General features: G+C 39.7%; 2 long non-coding RNA genes across 4 annotated transcripts in view; one reads left to right on the plus strand and one right to left on the minus strand.

Annotated features, from left to right (window-relative positions):
• The window catches only part of LOC115111303 (uncharacterized), a 76,096-nt gene extending 63,442 nt beyond the window's left edge, over window positions 1-12,654 (minus strand). The window contains exon 1 of one of the 3 annotated variants that reach the window (XR_003860790.2): window positions 12,483-12,654. This is a non-coding gene — a long non-coding RNA (uncharacterized LOC115111303). Of the gene's footprint in view, window positions 1-9,958; window positions 10,192-11,460; window positions 11,551-12,482 lie in introns of those variants that run through there. The other 2 variants (XR_003860791.2, XR_003860789.2) reach the window with 2 other exon arrangements.
• On the plus strand, window positions 11,602-17,025 carry LOC115111304 (uncharacterized). Its single transcript, XR_003860792.2, has 2 exons — window positions 11,602-11,689; window positions 15,858-17,025. It is a non-coding gene; the product is annotated as an uncharacterized LOC115111304 (long non-coding RNA).
• Window positions 17,026-17,591: the final 566 nt, after the last annotated feature.

A 17,591-nucleotide genomic window follows, 5' to 3' on the forward strand; every position in this document is an offset into this window, starting at 1 on the left:
AGAGAGACATGCTGAAGCCAGACAGACCAGACGCTACTGAGACAGAGAGAGAGACATGCTGAAGCCAGACAGACCAGATGCTACTGAGACAGAGAGAGAGAGACATTTTGAAGCCAGACAGACCAGATGCTACTGAGACAGAGAGAGAGACATGCTGAAGCCAGACAGACCAAACGCAACTGAGACAGAGACATGCTGAAGCCAGACAGACCAGACGCTACTGAGACAGAGAGAGAGAGACATGCTAAAGCCAGACAGACCAGGCGCTACTGAGACAGAGAGAGAGAGAGACATGCTAAAGCCAGACAGACCAGATGCTACTGAGACAGAGAGAGACATGCTGAAGCCAGACAGACCAAACGCAACTGAGACACAGCCATTGTTCCTCAACTACAGTACATGATGCAGAAAGCCATAGCCGTGGGAATTAGGGGTGCTGAGGGTGCTGCAGCAACCCCTGATAAATCTAAATGTTAAAATCCACAAAATTAGTGAACTAGGCCTTTACTACTCCTGTATTATTAAATACTCTTCAGCTGTCCCTATGCAATAAAACATCAGTGTTATGACAATACTTAAGCTATAATAACAGTAGCAACAGCTTGGTGACCATTTTATATCCTTAGTCTGACATAGAAATGACCTGTACAGACCTCATCATAAAGTCACTACCCAGATTTCACTTGTATTGATTGTAAAGGCATGAGCCCTCTACACAGAAAGAATGCACATACAAAATTGGCACAAAGGTGTCAAATATGCTGATTGCTTGTCCAATGAATATGAAAAACCTGCCATGGTTGCCATGGTTATGTTATTCTGCCAATCATGTGACAACAATGGCTGCAGAGCACTGTACGTGTGAGTGGGAAGGGAGGGGACAGAAGAGCCAGCGTTACAGAGCAGAGAGAGGCAACGTCGTCCCCACCCATCTCTACACGCAGAGTCAAATAAGACGCCTATATTTCTCTGTGAGAATGGACCTTTTGAAAGGGATGGCAAGGCCTCTCGTCCTCTCCTTTCCACCAGCCTGCCTGTATGGCAGTTTCACAAATAACCACAATCATTCTCACATCCACTCCAAGCACTTCCTACTGTAAAATACACTACTCAGCCAACAAAGATGAGCTAGAGAAAAAAATATGTAAGACTGTCTGCTGTCGGATATAGGCCTACATGAATTGTAGCTAAATATACAACTTGATAGAGTATGTATAATATTACCACAGACTCGTGCATGATTTTCCAGTGTTCACAAGGAGACTAAATACCATTAACGTGATATACACTCCTGCTCTGGAAACAGTGTACGCCCCATGGAAACTGCTGCCTGCCTGTTTCTATGTTACAGCATGCACAGCAGCAATATTGAGAGTGACTATGAGGCGGATTTGCAGCAGTTTCAGACATGTGATATTGTTCTCTTCTGGCAAAACTGGGCTACATCTAGCATTGCATTGTGATGGCTTACATACTGAAGAGAATGACTGGGGTTAACATCTGCTGTATGATACAGTGCTACATTATGGTGAAACATAGTGTGTGACAGCCTACAAAGAACATGAAAGTAGGATACTGCAAACCAGTAAGACACAAATAGGCTATCAAGACACAATCAGGCTAGTTAGACACAAACAGGCTAGCAAGACACAAACAGGCTAGCAAGACACAATCAGGCTAGTTAGACACACGGGCTAGCAAGACACAATCAGGCTAGTTAGACACAAACAGGCTAGCAAGACACAAACAGGCTAGTTAGACACAAACAGGCTAGCAAGACACAATCAGACTAGTTAGACACAAACAGGCTAGCAAGACACAATCAGGCTAGCAAGACACAATCAGGCTAGTTAGACACAAACAGGCTAGTTAGGCACAAACAGGCTAGCAAGACACAAACAAACTAGTAAGACACAAATAGGCTAGCAAGACACAAACAGGCTAGTAAGACACAAATAGGCTAGCAAGACACAAACAGGCTAGTAAGACACAAACAGGCTAGTAAGACAGAAACAGGCTAATAAGACACAAACAGGCTAATAAGACACAAACAGGCAGCGTAGCCTAGTGGTTAGAGTGTTGGACTTGTACCCGAAACGTTGCAAGTTCAAATCCCCGAGCTGACAAGGTACAACTCTGTCGTTCTGCCCCTGAACAGGCAGTTAACCCACTGTTCCTAGGCTGTCACTGAAAATAAGAATTTGTTCTTAACTGACTTGCCTAGTTAAATAAAGGTCAAATTAAAAATAAAAACAAACTAGTAAGACACAAACTGGCTAGCAAGACACAAACAAACTAGTAAGACACAAACAGGCTAGTAAGACACAAACAGGCTAATAAGACAGAAACAGGCTAGTAAGACAGAAACAGGCTAATAAGACACAAACAGGCTAATAAGACACAAACAGGCTAGTAAGACACAAATGGGCTAATAAGACACAAACAGGCTAGTAATTCTGCCCCAAAATGCATTTGCTGAGGAATAATTTGTTGAAATGGTTGACATGATTTACTGTAAAAAGCATCAAATAGAATTGTGGTGAAGTCACACCATTAAACGTCTCCAGACTTCCAATGATTAAGAAATGTTTTTATTCAGTGCAGTGCAGTGGCCTTTTATACTGTGGAGAATCAACTGATTTATATATGCTGGGTTACTTACAGACCTCAAGTTTTTATTTACACTGCGCTGACATTTAGTATGGCCCCAGACTAGAAAACAATGCAGCCATTCATAAGTCTAGACAACGATTTCTAACAACTTATCCTGGGACAATGAAACGTGGTTATTCGCTGCTTTTCCAAATGGTGTTCTCAAATCTTCTTTCAGGCAAACGTACAATGAATGACCTGGCATTGTACAAGGGTCGCAACAAGACACACTAGTTTTGTCTTACGGTGTGAGAAACTCGGCAAGAGACCCCTTTCAGCCACTGTGAGCCTATTTAACATTGAACTTGAATAAACCTCTACGTACTATTGCCTACCACTGCATACGCAGGCAGTTTAAACCTATACATCTTCCACATAGGCCTATGACCGTTCAGCTAAAAACAACGTAGACCAGCCTTTGGGCACAAACATACACTTTCATATTTTAGGCTACAGCTAATCAATCAAGCGCTATAGGCTATACAATCAAATCCAATTGTATTTGTCACATGCTTCGCAAACAACAGGTGTAGACTAACAGTGAAATGCTTACAACAGGCTATATCATAGGACATTACAAAATATATTTTAAAACGTGAACCTTAATTAACATCCATCTGAAAAGGCCTAATAGGTTACTAAGACTATCCTAAATATACAATAGACCTATTCGCAAAATTACAATTCATAATTTAATTAAAGGCACGTGTGTCGCCTACATGAGACTCTCGTCACGCCACAGCCGAAAAACACTAGAATGACAATAACCTCATCTACAGACAACAGACCACTAACATCCGTTCAAAAAACAAACAGCCGGCACCATACAACTGGCATCATAAATGGAGTCTATTCTCAAATGTAGCCTAAATATGTATTGTTGGAAAGACATATTTTAGGAACAATGTTTTTTACAACTCTATTGTGTTACCAACAAAGCCTTTAATGTTTATGGCGTTTGTAAAATTCTATCCAACTGTGTTACCATCAATAAAGAAACAAAACAACTATCCCGCGGGTCACCATGTGCCTTATGAATGCCATGTGCTCCCTTTGATAGTTAATAAATAAATCCACTGGCGACTAATATAATGGCCTGTATAGCTAATATCATCCAAAATACAGACTCAGCAGCCCAGAAGCCAACCCTGCATCTTTAGGCTATTTCTTTCAGATGCTTTTTATTCGGATGTAAAATATTCATCACAATGAAATCAATTAATATAAATGTTGGCTTTAGCTAGGCCCACCTCTGTGAAAAAATCCTTTATATTAATTAGGCATTGTTTTAGAATTAAATGTAAGATTTATTTAAGTCCTGTTCAAATTCAAATACAGAGCGCACATGACGTGATGTCATCTATTCAATTCGTTCGACTTCTTTCGGCCTATTGCATTCTCCGTGACATGAATTATCAAACAATAGATCGGTGTTAGAGTGCTCAAGTAGGCCCATATACAATTCCGTAATTATAGAACATCTTTGTATAGATGCATAAACCCATACAGTTTTAAGATAATGACCCACGGTCCTAATTGTCAGTTGCCTACAATTGGCAACGAATTACGCATTCAAAACCGTTACTAGGCCGCGTCCGCTGGGTGGGCAACATCGCCTCTTTCTATGGGGCTGCAGATGAGTCTGGTGCACTTGACGTCTTTTCATGACCCCCCTCACGGCGCTGTCTGTCATATTCGGACTGGGCATGGCATTGCCACTTGCCCCCGAGCGTGGGAATGGGTGCGTCCAGTCGTTCACATCTCCAGCCCTGTGGTTAACTGAATCAATTAAGCAGGGCCGGCCCCCCTCTTTTAGCCCATACCCAAAACCCTCCTCTCCATTTTTGTCAGCTCTGTATACGTTCTAATTATTGCTGTTTGGGATGCCAGCGCCGTTTCCTGGTTGGAGTTCATCATGCTGAAATAAAAAACCGTTAATGTCAATATCATTCTCAAATCTAGCCTACATGTATGCTATGGCTAGGACTCTCAGTCGGATATATTTTCTATATCATATTTGCCACATTTCATTATAGAAAATAACGCATTTCAAGATTAATATAACAAGAAGAATGAAAATGATGGTGTGTGTGTGTGTGAATGCAACATTTACTCATGGTTGTGATTAGCTATAGGCTACATTACGTTTTCAAATGTCCTAATAACACAAACATAAAATATACGCAATCAATCAATATAAGTAATAAATCAATACAACTATTTCACATTTCCAATAAGTGAACATGTCTGGTTAATGCTATAGCAATGATTTATAACTGTAAGACTTGTTAAATCTACTTCGTAATACCAGCCAAGGAGGTTATTATTTTTGCACCAAGAAGGCTTATGCATCTTGTTATTTCCATGTTCTATTTCCAAAGGTCCGTGATGAGTCTGGAAGCCGTTTTTACTTTCGGTTATCTAGCTTTATGACGGCCATCACACTCATACAGCTAGATAACCAAAGACAACAACCCACTTCCCATTCTTCTCAAATATTCCAGAATTGTCTTCTGTTCTCCGGGCGTTGGGGATTGTGCCCCTGCTTTCAGGAGTGGTCCACCATACTTTGAGGCAAATAAACCACAATATAGAAGTAGGCCTAATTTGACTCCCATAGCTGACATAATCATATTTTGTTTCCATATAGGCCACTTCCATGTAATGAGTCCTCCAAACTCCCACAGACACACTCGTTGTTAAAAAAAACACGACGTCCAAAAAAGGACATATAATCCCAGTGCTTAGATTGTCATATTCAGATGACATTCGCCAACATCACTGAGTTGAAGTAAGAGAGAGAACAGTAGGCTGTGGGGCAGCCATCCTTGCACAGGCCCTGATTTGCAATGCAAATGATTCAATCCCACAAAAGGCGCTTTCGCCTCTATTAAGGCGTTGTGGAAGGAGCAATGCATATCCTGTGAGGCCAGCGAAGAAGATACGGAGGAGGTGGAAATCCGTCTGGTGAAAGTGCGGAAATTACACAGGTAAAACGTGTCGATTGTTTTGGATTATGAAGAGAAGACCTCGTTTGTGGCCAAAATGTGTCTGTCAAATTGTCCGCAAGTATCCAGCGTGTTAGATGAAAGAGATGCCGAAGTCTGTAAACCAAGGCTTCCGTTCTGCTGGCTAGCCGCTGCCAACAGTCTAAAAGGAGAGGGGAAAGGGCCATCCCCAAGGAATGGGGATAACGGTGAGGAGGGGTAGGTTCCAATGCCAAAATCTGGACCAACCCGGTGAGGTCAAAGGCCTTAGACCGCGGGAGTGTAAATTAATGGTGATGATGTCATGAAAAATCGCAAATGCACACTCCTATTCATGCACGAGCAGTGGCAAATCTCCTCGCGTCATTACCAAGCACACCGGAATAATTCGGTTTGCCGCTAGCGGTCTGCACGCTTTTTCCAGAATGATTAAAAAAAGGACGGAAAGACAAAATTATTGTGCTATGGTATAAAAATGGTCGTCTTGATAATTTTTGAAGCCAGTAAGGGTACAATAGCCAGCAGAATAAACCGCCAAATACAAGATCTCAAATCTATGGAGGACATATGACAGCATTCCAGGGCTGAGTAGATCATCGTTCCTGTATTCTCGTCACAGCTAGAACCGAGTAGGGTATTTGCTGTAGCATGGAACTGGGCCGGGTTGTTCGAATATACGGGTGTGAGAGGCAATGCGAGTCTAGACACATTCATTGACTCGATTTGAGTCGAAATCCTGTTGGCTTTATGTTTTCATCGTCGTGACCGATGTATAAACTACAATGGTTACCAGGTAGGCTATACTGGCAATGTCGCATTGTCAAATAGGCATTCATTTTTCTGCACAGTCACACACAATAACATGTTTTATCTTGTCTATGTATCAAACATTCAATGTACATATTTAGCAGACCTAGTAGGACATATAAATATTCAAGAACATAGACCTAACTATTAACGATATGTTTTCATGCACGGACGTGTTTTTAGACTGTAGGAGCTAGGGCTGTATGACAATGCCTTTACCCATAGGCCCATATATATATGGCCTACTTTATGATGTTTTTGCAAGAATTCTCAGAGTTTATGTGTGTGTGCGTGTGTGTGTGTGTGTGAATTGAGAGAGAGGGGGCAGAAGGGAGCAGAGAGGGAGAGAGATATCCAATGATAATCAGCAACGACGTTCTATAAAGGTGTTAGGCTACAATACACTGATATTTTGATGCCAATAACTAAACAAGATGTTTCCACGTTATAATAACTGAGGTTCCAAATGTAAGGTAAAACAATACAATGCTGAATGGATTAGCATATGTGATTTGCACAAAAACGTGACGTTGTAGTCCTTCATCAGCGCTATTAATTTAGTGATATGTATTCTTAACAATGGCTAATTCACTGCACATAGTCTAGGCCCTATAAGCCTACAATCTTTACACGTTCGCTAAAATGTTTAGCATTTCCATCTACGTCATCCCATTCACCTGTTCACCTGTGTTGTTGCTGCTCACCTTATATTGTATTGTCCCTATAGAAACATGTCGTTCAGGTGCTCACCGTGTTATTGTATAGGCCCTATAGAAACATCTCGTTCAGGTGCTCACCGTGTTATTGTATAGGCCCTATAGAAACCTCTCGTTCAGGTGCTCACCGTGTTATTTATTGTATAGGCCCTATAGAAACATCTCGTTCAGGTGCTCACCGTGTTATTGTATAGGCCCTATAGAAACATCTCGTTCAGGTGCTCGCCGTGTTATTGTATTGTCCCTATAGAAACATGTCGTTCAGGTGCTCACCGTGTTATTGTATTGTCCCTATAGAAACATCTCGTTCAGGTGCTCGCCGTGTTATTGTATTGTCCCTATAGAAACATGTCGTTCAGGTGCTCACCGTGTTATTGTATTGTCCCTATAGAAACATGTCGTTCAGGTGCTCACCGTGTTATTGTATTGTCCCTATAGAAACATGTCGTTCAGGTGCTCACCGTGTTATTGTATTGTCCCTATAGAAACATGTCGTTCAGGTGCTCGCCGTGTTATTGTATTGTCCCTATAGAAACATGTCGTTCAGGTGCTCGCCGTGTTATTGTATTGTCCCTATAGAAACATGTCGTTCAGGTGCTCGCCGTGTTATTGTATTGTCCCTATAGAAACATGTCGTTCAGGTGCTCACCGTGTTATTGTATTGTCCCTATAGAAACATCTCGTTCAGGTGCTCGCCGTGTTATTGTATTGTCCCTATAGAAACATGTCGTTCAGGTGCTCACCGTGTTATTGTATTGTCCCTATAGAAACATGTCGTTCAGGTGCTCACCGTGTTATTGTATTGTCCCTATAGAAACATGTCGTTCAGGTGCTAACAGGAGATACCAAATAGGTGGGAAGGCATCCATCCAGCTGCTCAGACAAAACACTTCTTAATCCTAAATTATCTGAAACCCAGCCCTGTGCAATTATTACTCACATGGCACGCGCATCAAATCTGACTGCACTTTAGTTGAATTAAAGTGTCCATGGTTAGCTTTACATTAACGTTCCCTCAAAGTGACACCAGTTGATTCAACTGACATTTGAAGGCTAACAAAAGGACCCTCCAATAATGCACCTAGCAAGCAGACTCGATCCAATCATGTAGAATATTGTAGAATATAGTTAGAATAATCGATTTGTAAATCAGGGTAGGTTCAGGGTAAACCTACATTTCCTAAATCTATTTCTCTTACAGTTTGGAACGTATGCTACACAGGCCTCAACCACGCATTCGTCTTATCAAACACCCCAGCATACAATTTTAACAGTACCAAAGTAAGCTAATCAGGTAATTGAAGTTTCCCAATAGTTCTGACCTAATGTTATCATTTATACTATTTCTCAATTTGAACAGAAGTGTGTTTGTAAACATAAAAGTCTAGCTTTCCCCCACCATAGCCTTTTGGTGCGTCATACAACATACAACATTTGTCATGAAACATAGACTAGCAACTGTGATCCTATACTGTAGGTTTGTGTCATTCTGTCACTTTAAAGAACAGTAATGCCTTGATTACAGTAATGCCTTGATTACCGATAGTAAGTCGTTGTTATTTTCCCTCTGAAGAACATATGTCCGTATTAACCGGAACATTTGACAATGTATAACACTGTTTGACATGGTAATAGACGATCACTGTGATATTTTATGATTGTGATATGTAATTAAACTAATTCAAACCAACAATGTTAACTTTCTAATGAGTGAATTTGTTTTATTCGTTTATTTGATTAAGTTTGCTTGGGCATTACGAGTTGGATCATTATGTAGCATTATGTATCATTATGTAGTACACACAAACCCATAATAGCTTTTTCACAATTAGCCCACTGTACTTTTTCACAATTGGCCCACTGTACTGTAGCCTTCAAGAGAGAAATTAAGTATGTTTTACACGATATTATTCAGAGAACCTACACAATACCATCACGAGACGCTGTGCAACTTATCTTTACGCATACGATGTAGCCTACATTCACTTTGACCAGGCTTAACTGTTCGGAGCTAATTAAGATATTTAATTCACAGTTAGTTAAGAATCACAGCTGGCCGTTTTAACTTCCATCACATAGCCTACCTTTTACTAACAAAACGTGTCATAACGCAATGTTCACTTTGGCCCAATGTATTGAGAGGCGTTGGCTACTGTTGCGCTGGGAGTGTGACAGGTTGCGACAAGCTCATGCCACCAGTCTGAATAAAGCTCCGAGTTTTCATCCGGCTTATTTATTTCAGTTAATTCAGTAGGCTAGAAAATAAACGAACGTGTCAACATGTATGTGCCAGGGAAGAGCACTAGTCCAACGAAGCACTGCTTTGAACTACACCTCCGATCTGCCTAAACATACTTCCGACCTGCCTAAACACTAATTATAGCCTAGATGGTCTTCCTCGGCTAGAACAACATATTTATATAGGCCCACATCACGTCCACTAGCCGATAAGAACCTAATTAATGTTATCTATTATTCACGGAGTCATTCAACTTCCCTCTAACTTTTACGCACATCAGACTGCATTGGCTTTACGCACATCAGACTGCATTGGCTTTACGCACATCAGACTGCATTGGCTTTACGCACATCAGACTGCATTGGCTTTACGCACATAAGACTGCATTGGCTTTACGCACATCAGACTGCATTGGCTTTACGCACATAAGACTGCATTGGCTTTACGCACATAAGACTTCATTGGCTTTAAGCACATCAAATTGCATTGGCTTTAAGCACATCAAATTGCATTGGCTTTACGCACAGTGGAAGGATAATCACCAAAGTTGCACTTACTTTCTCAAACTGCGCGAGAAGCATCGCCGCAATCGGCATATGCAATCAGAAACCATCCCAGATAAGAGACATGCTGTGTGGGACCCGTTGGACAGTCCGCCAAATATCCAGCCTTCCACGGCAGTCCCTTCCTTTAAAATTGCCGCTAATACTCAGTTCATTACGCGTGCTTCGGTTGCTGAGTTAACCCTGCGCATATTCCAAGCACATGAGAGAAGGGGAGATTGAGAGGGAGGGGGTGAGCGAGAGAGAGAACTTTCCCATAACATCTACAGCACCAAATAAAGAGTGCACAATTGAAGCTCTGAGAGTCTGCAAGTTCTTTTTTTTTGAGGGGGGGGGGGTTAGTCCACTCTTCTGTGTAAGAAAGGACGTGCTCTGAAATTCAAATACGTTCCCTCGCTCTTTTGTTGGGCACGAACTGAAGAGACATTGTTCGTATTTTGGCGTGGACTCTCACCCGTTCCCAGACCAGAAGTGATCGCGGTCGGTAATGAATGAATTTGCTGCAGGCCTTCCTTGAACGCGTTATGACAAACGGAACGCATTTACAACGCGTTATGACAAACGGAACGCATTTCCAGTACTTCAGACAAAAGTATGAAAATAATGTGGGATGATACAATCCCAAACCAAGACTGAAGGTCGTCAGTAATAAAGTAACATCTGTGGGGAAACATTTTATAACTCCACTCAAAATGTTTTTGGTCGGTACTTTAGCCTTCACCTGAGCAGATATGTTCGTTTGCATAGACTACACCCCTCCCCTCTCCCCCCCTCTCTCTCTCTCTCTCTCCCTCTCTCTCTCTCTCTCTCCCTCTCTCTCTCTCTCTCCCCCCCTCGCTCTCTCTCTCTCTCTCTCACACACACACACACACACACACACACTGTGATGACAGGACCTGTACCAATGTTGTACGAATTGAACCTGTGATAATTAATTTCAGAAGATCTAGCTATATGATGGAACAAAGTGTTCTAAAACGTTATTTAGCCTATATTGTTTAACTTACACTTATATTATACATCACCATTCAAATTGTGCAAGGACCACGTGACATGATGTGCTTGGGCTGCCAAATATGTAGGCTAGCTAAACCCCACGGTAATACTGATATTGTTACTAACAAGTTTCAACAAGTAATAAAAGTAATGTAATATATTGCAATTCGTGTTATTGTTATTATTATTATCATCATCAGTTATTATCAACATATTTATCCATGAGGTTGAAATTCCTTGTTAAATAGTTCGGAGGACATAAAGTATGTCTTTTTTGGTGAAACACTAAATGTATGTCAGGGAAAAGTCATTTTCTACGGCTCTCTTTCTTAGTCTTTCCCCGCCTAATTGCACGCGTATCCATTTGATTCACCCGGATTCACGTTTTGGTTTAACAGCGAGGTCACGTTCAATGACGTAGACAAGCATATCAGCTACGTGCAACCATATTTAAATACATCAAGGAAATTAGTGCATCAAAATATGCAAATCCAGCTTACCATCTAGCCGCTGTGGGAGTAATTCCCCCCACCGGTTCTTGGGTATTTGATTGCCGTTTTGAAAGCGAACATTGCCTTGTTTGTTTTTGACGAAGCTCCGAGCGTGTGTGAGCGGTACGGATCGGAAACATGAAGTGAAGAAACCAAGGGTTCTGCCTGGGAAATCGCCTGTGCATAATGAGACGACCTGCTCTGCCATTCTCAATGCTTCGACGCTGTTGGTTCCAGCGTGCGTATTTTTTTTTTTTAACAATGATACATATGTAAAAGGTAGATTTGCATTTGCTTTACTTTTCTCTTTGCTTCGTTTTACATGCTATTACTTTTGAATTAGGTAATGGTGATTGCAATGCGTATTTATGGACACTGATGCCCACCTAAAAGCAGTACGAATTTCACATATCATGAAAAATACTATTTAGAAAAAAGAGTGCGTTAAAAAATAGGAAATACAGAACGTTTGTTAGTTGAATAATCATGTAAAATGGTCAAATTTAATAATATAAATCTAGGAAATGTATTAACAAAGAGTAGAACTCTAGTGGTCAAACAATAGGATTCAGATCTATGATAATGATGAGAATAGCTGGGTTTATTTCAACTTCAATAAACTATACTTCAAGAGATTGTGCTCGAGATTAGGTTACACTAACTAGATCTCATTTGCAGGATCTGATTAATGTTAAGTGTTGCCGCACCTTACAGTAGCTATGTTTCTGTAGGCTATGTAAAGGTGGCATTTCCTATAGGGTGATGATGCGCGCACACAGGAGGCGTTTACGAGAGCGCGCGCGCGGCCACACAAAACACACACACACACACACACACACACACACACACACACACTGAAAGCAAGAAACGCAGACTTATTAACATTTGTCTTTAAGTAGCTAATTGTTGTTTTTTTGTAGCCGTTGTCGTTTTTAAATCACAAAAAAAGTATTCGTTTAGAATGAGTGTTTTGCTGTATAAAATCGAATCGCAACACGTTATCTAAAGTAAGTGAGACACGTTTAACTTACCCTTATATTTTACATCACCATTCAAATCTTCCTGGCAGGCTATGCACGCGCTCTCAATCAAGTCGACGCCAATTTTCCAGCGCAATTAATTGTGCGAGCCGGTTGGAGATGCTGTACTCCCTACTCGTGTAACTCAGCCTCCTCCACAAGTGAACCTTGCTCCCAAACTGCTCGTCTGATGTGTCACCCAATAGAAGTGGTCAGACCGGCACACGTAAAGATTTTTCCCTCCGAAGAGGCTGCATGCTGTCATGGATCTACAAGTAATTTGTCTTGACAAACACACATGGGGTTGCATGCATAGGCTACAACGTTTTAGGATTATTGCACATCAATTATTGCTTTTGCCACTTTAAAACCTAACCACATTTTGCTATATTTGAATAGTGTGACGCACTTGGATCAATATGTACAATGAGGAATGGCAGCTATATGTGACCTAGATAAGCATAAGGTGCGGTTCCAATTTCCAATCACACTAATAATACATATTTACAACTTAGTCTTGAGCTACAGGCCGAACAAGGTCTATAGCAAAATTTAGAAAAATGAGAGCCATTTGAATTTAGAATTTTTTTGAAACAAAAGCAATTAGGCTACCTATTTGTCATTTGAATTGCCACGGATAGCTGTCAAAATGGATAGCCATTGAATACTTGTGGTGGCATGTAGTCAATAAGAGCGTTGGGCCAGTAGACCTAACCGAAAAGTCGCTGGTTCGAATCCCCAAGCCGCCTAGGTGCAACATCTGGCGATGTGCCCTTGAGCAAGGCACTTAACCATAATTGCTCCTGTAAGTCACTCTGGATAAAAGCGTCTTCTAAATGACTAAAATGTCAAATGTTTTCCAGTATCTTATACCTAAGATGGAGGAATGTGATGAAAGAGAAGAAACTGTTGACATTTAGCAAATAGAAAACATCATATAGGCCTATACTTCGAATCTATATTTCCGAAAGACAAAGCCATTATAATCTTAATGTGGTCCGTCAATCAATTATCGAATGCGTAATGCATATTACCGTCTGACACGTTAGACTTCATATTAGAGCTAGATCATGAGTAGGCTTATCTAAATCACCAGCCTTCCATTTTGTGATAAACATGGACTATCCTCATTACCTATCACACATACACGGTCAGCCTATACTGGTAAAGAGAGGACAATCATTTGTAGCCACTCATACTATTTTCAATCTTATCCCTTCCAACTAGAAAATATTGCCAATATTTTCTATTTTCATCTGCATTCAAATTACAGTAATGGTCAGGTATGGCATTTTCTTTAGAGATTGCGTTGATTTTGCCGCTTGTGCTGTCAGTTTTGACCAAAACTCACCCATGCAATATATAATTTCACCCTTGTTATTTATATTCATACAAATTATACATCTAAAGCATTCGTTTTTTTAAATGAATTAATCTCACCATAACGAAACTGGCTTTTATCAGAGATAAATTAGGATGCTCTGTGTGTGTGTGTGTGTGTGTGTGTGTGTGTGTGTGTGTGTGTGTGTGTGTGTGTGTGTGTGTGTGTGTGTGTGTGTGTGTGTGTGTGTGTTTGAGAGAGAGAGAGAAAGCGAGATAGAAAGAGAGAGGGAGGTATGTTGAGTGGTGCTTGCGTTTGTGTGATTTGATTTGTGAGTCATAGTTTCAATGTCGCTGCAACGTTACGTAAACCAGACAAACAAACATATATTTTTTACATATATTATTATTATTATTGTTATTATTATTACCACGAGTATACACATACGTTATTATTACTTTGCTACTATTAGACCCGGGAATACTACTCTTTATCAGTATACTCAACTTTGGAATTCGACATTGATGAACAGAATATGTCCATAGCATGGACTAGAGATTATTTAGCGAATATGAATTAAGATTTGTATCTTTGATAATACAGTACGATAATACAGTGTTGGTGTGTGTTGAGATAGAGGTTTGGACTGAGGATGTGGATGTAGGATGTACCTTCGCTAAGAAACGGCGACATCTAGTGGTTCCTGTGGGAAAATAACGTTACACGAGTTTTTGGAGAATTTCGATCATTTATTGTTTAGAAATAAACAAGATCATGACAGCATAATATCATGTAAACCTCAAAGTCGGTAAATATCGAAATAACTTATGAACGAATTAATTTATATGGATTGACAACCACACGTCTACTGAAATAGTGCTCAATAACACATCCTTGTGTTTTCCCCCTTAAATTACATAGCCTATATCCTCAATCTAATTATCATTCTTTTCATGTCTGACTTTAACAGGTTTACAGAGCCATAATGTTGACATTATATGTTTTTCTAAATGTATGTCTCTGTGTTTTCATATGACTGTTATCATTATTCTTATTATGCTATTCTTCGATTTAATATGCTTTGAATTACGGTCGTGTGGCGCATTTTTAACATTTCAATTAATCGGAAATGATAAACAATCTGCTTTAAATAACAACAGTTGACTTCTTTCAGCTATGCATTCACTAGGGTCATTTATTTTCTTCGATTCCTTATTCCCGGGAGTAAGATTTGAATGAGCTTGGGCTACACATAATGAATCAGCATTTGTGCAAACAAATACAGATATTAAACTTCAGATCCCCTTTCTCTTGTTAATCCTATGAAGAAGATGTTTATTTTAGCCCCTGATTTGAGCGGCCTAGCCAACATATTGCTCTCTCTGCACCCGAGGTTGCACGCGCAGCAACCCCAGTAGCCGCAGCGAATCCGGGTTACTGCAGTTTTTATGCAACGTATAACCCATGTGCTTTCCTTATCGAATTTGCCTATATGCTTTCACTCAGTCTTAAGTCATGTGAATCAAACGAGGTTACCTATAAAATGTAGGAACAAACTAAATAGACTATGTAGCAATGGAATTAAAATAGGTTGAGGCCTATAACGGTCCTTATTTTTTAAATCAATAAACTCGATAGCCTATTATTGCATTATTGTACTCTGAGACAGTGTATATATATATATACAATATGTATGTGAATATATATATATATAAATACAAATAGACATGCCAATATGGGGTGCAATTGATAACGATGGTTTCTGGTAGCAATCATTCATTTTGTGCTATGTTTTGTCAAAATATCGTTTTAAGTTTACATCTCTGCTTCACGCTGCGCACAGTTTGCCTAACCCTTTCGCAGTGTAATGCCTTTTCCCGCGGTTTTGGTTTACATTTCCCGTTCACATCCATTTTAGATGGACTTTTTCAGGATGACAAAGACCCTTTCGTTCTACCTGTCAATGAATCAACCACAAGCAAAAATATCTATTTCTGAAATGTCTTGTTGATATGAAGGTTTTACAACCATTTATGGACATATGTTCTTTTTTGTTATACTGACAGGTAAAGGGTGGGGATAGTGTATCATTACACCGTCTTCAACCATCCCGCAACCATCCTACAACCATTCTCAATATGACAAAGCACCTTCAATGAATCCAGGCATGTCTATATTTATTTATAGACCACTCAGGCTTTTATGTGCTCTTTAGTAGAGCTCATACTCTGTGACCCATTTTTGCATTAAATTCGATGGGGGAATTCTTTTCAGTCTCCGAAATGTGGACAATTTCACTCATATTGTCGGACTGTCTTCTTTGTTGCATTTTTTTCATTGCAAATACTCCGAATAGATATATGTTAACTGGCTAAATGTATCATTAGGATTAATTATGTTATTTTAATGTTAAGTGAGACAAACCTTGGTTGTAAATGTCAAATAAAAGTCTGAATTCTGAGTTCCCATGAATCTCAGTGCCATAATGTTGTACAATTGGAACAAATAAACCAAGAAATGCCATAGCCATGTCTCATTGTCTCAATGTCATGTTGTCCATATTGTGTTATATTTGTAGAATGTCAATGACGCCACACATTCATTTAGTCATTATCTGGTGACAGTTGGTAAATATTATGTAAACTATTAAATGAATGATTCTGTTTTCATATGCAACATATCTGTCTTCATTTTGGGTCTACCATGTTTAAGTATCAAGGTGAAGGGCATATGGAACGAAATGGACAAACACAATGAAGTCACAGGGCCTATGGAGAGCAATGGACAAACACAATGAAGTCACACCAAAACATCGGGATAACTAAGAAAGCCAGTAACTTTACTGAATTCTCTGCAAAATACAAATACCTTTCCCCAGCAGAATAAACTTTTATTTCAGGTTCCATGCTTTTTCACTACATACAGCTGAATCAAGTCCCGAGAGATACAGAGATGTGGTTTTAATTTAATAACATCGTATCTTCAAGTTGCGACAAAGGCCAGCTTATGCCGCTGAAAGCCGCTCTTGCGTTCCAAACACTAATTTCAGACAGCCACAATTTTCCGATTTATACAAGCTACATGAGATACTACAGACTGGTAAGTATTTTTAGCTATTCACACACACACACACACACACACACACACACACACACACACATACACACACACATTTATATATATTTATATATATATATATATATATATTAGTATATATATATATATATATATATATATATATATTAAACGGATACAACTAAAATAAAGAAAACCGCAAACAATGTAAATCAATCAAAGAATCCCAAGTGAATAGTTGGGACCTTAAGCAAATACCACATGACTGTACAAGTGTATGGTTTTCCCTTTGCACTAGAAGTAGCTGATCAACAGGTTAGCTGAGGTACTGGGTGGGTCAGTTAGATGTACCAGTATATATACGTTAATACAGAATAATGACATTACAACTGATCAACAGGTGAAGAAATACAACTGCTTTAAATCCACAACCAAAATAAAATATGAAATAAAATCAAGCATGCTCAATGTCTTTGGTTACACAATATCAAGATACACCACCTACACCTCAGAAAACACACTACAGGTAAAAAGGGAGATTTTGGTGTTGTGTTTTTTTGTAAAGTAACTCAACCAGCTTAATTAACAAAAATAGGGTTTGGAAAACATGCTATTCCATGATACACACAATGAATATACTCCCAATTACACATATTTGTTATATGATTTGAAATGCAGTTCAACAGGAAATGTCTTCTGAAAATATGAAATTAGCCAATTCCATA

This window comes from Oncorhynchus nerka, linkage group LG27 (assembly GCF_034236695.1).
Source record: "Oncorhynchus nerka isolate Pitt River linkage group LG27, Oner_Uvic_2.0, whole genome shotgun sequence".
NCBI classification, from domain to species: Eukaryota; Metazoa; Chordata; class Actinopteri; order Salmoniformes; family Salmonidae; genus Oncorhynchus; species Oncorhynchus nerka.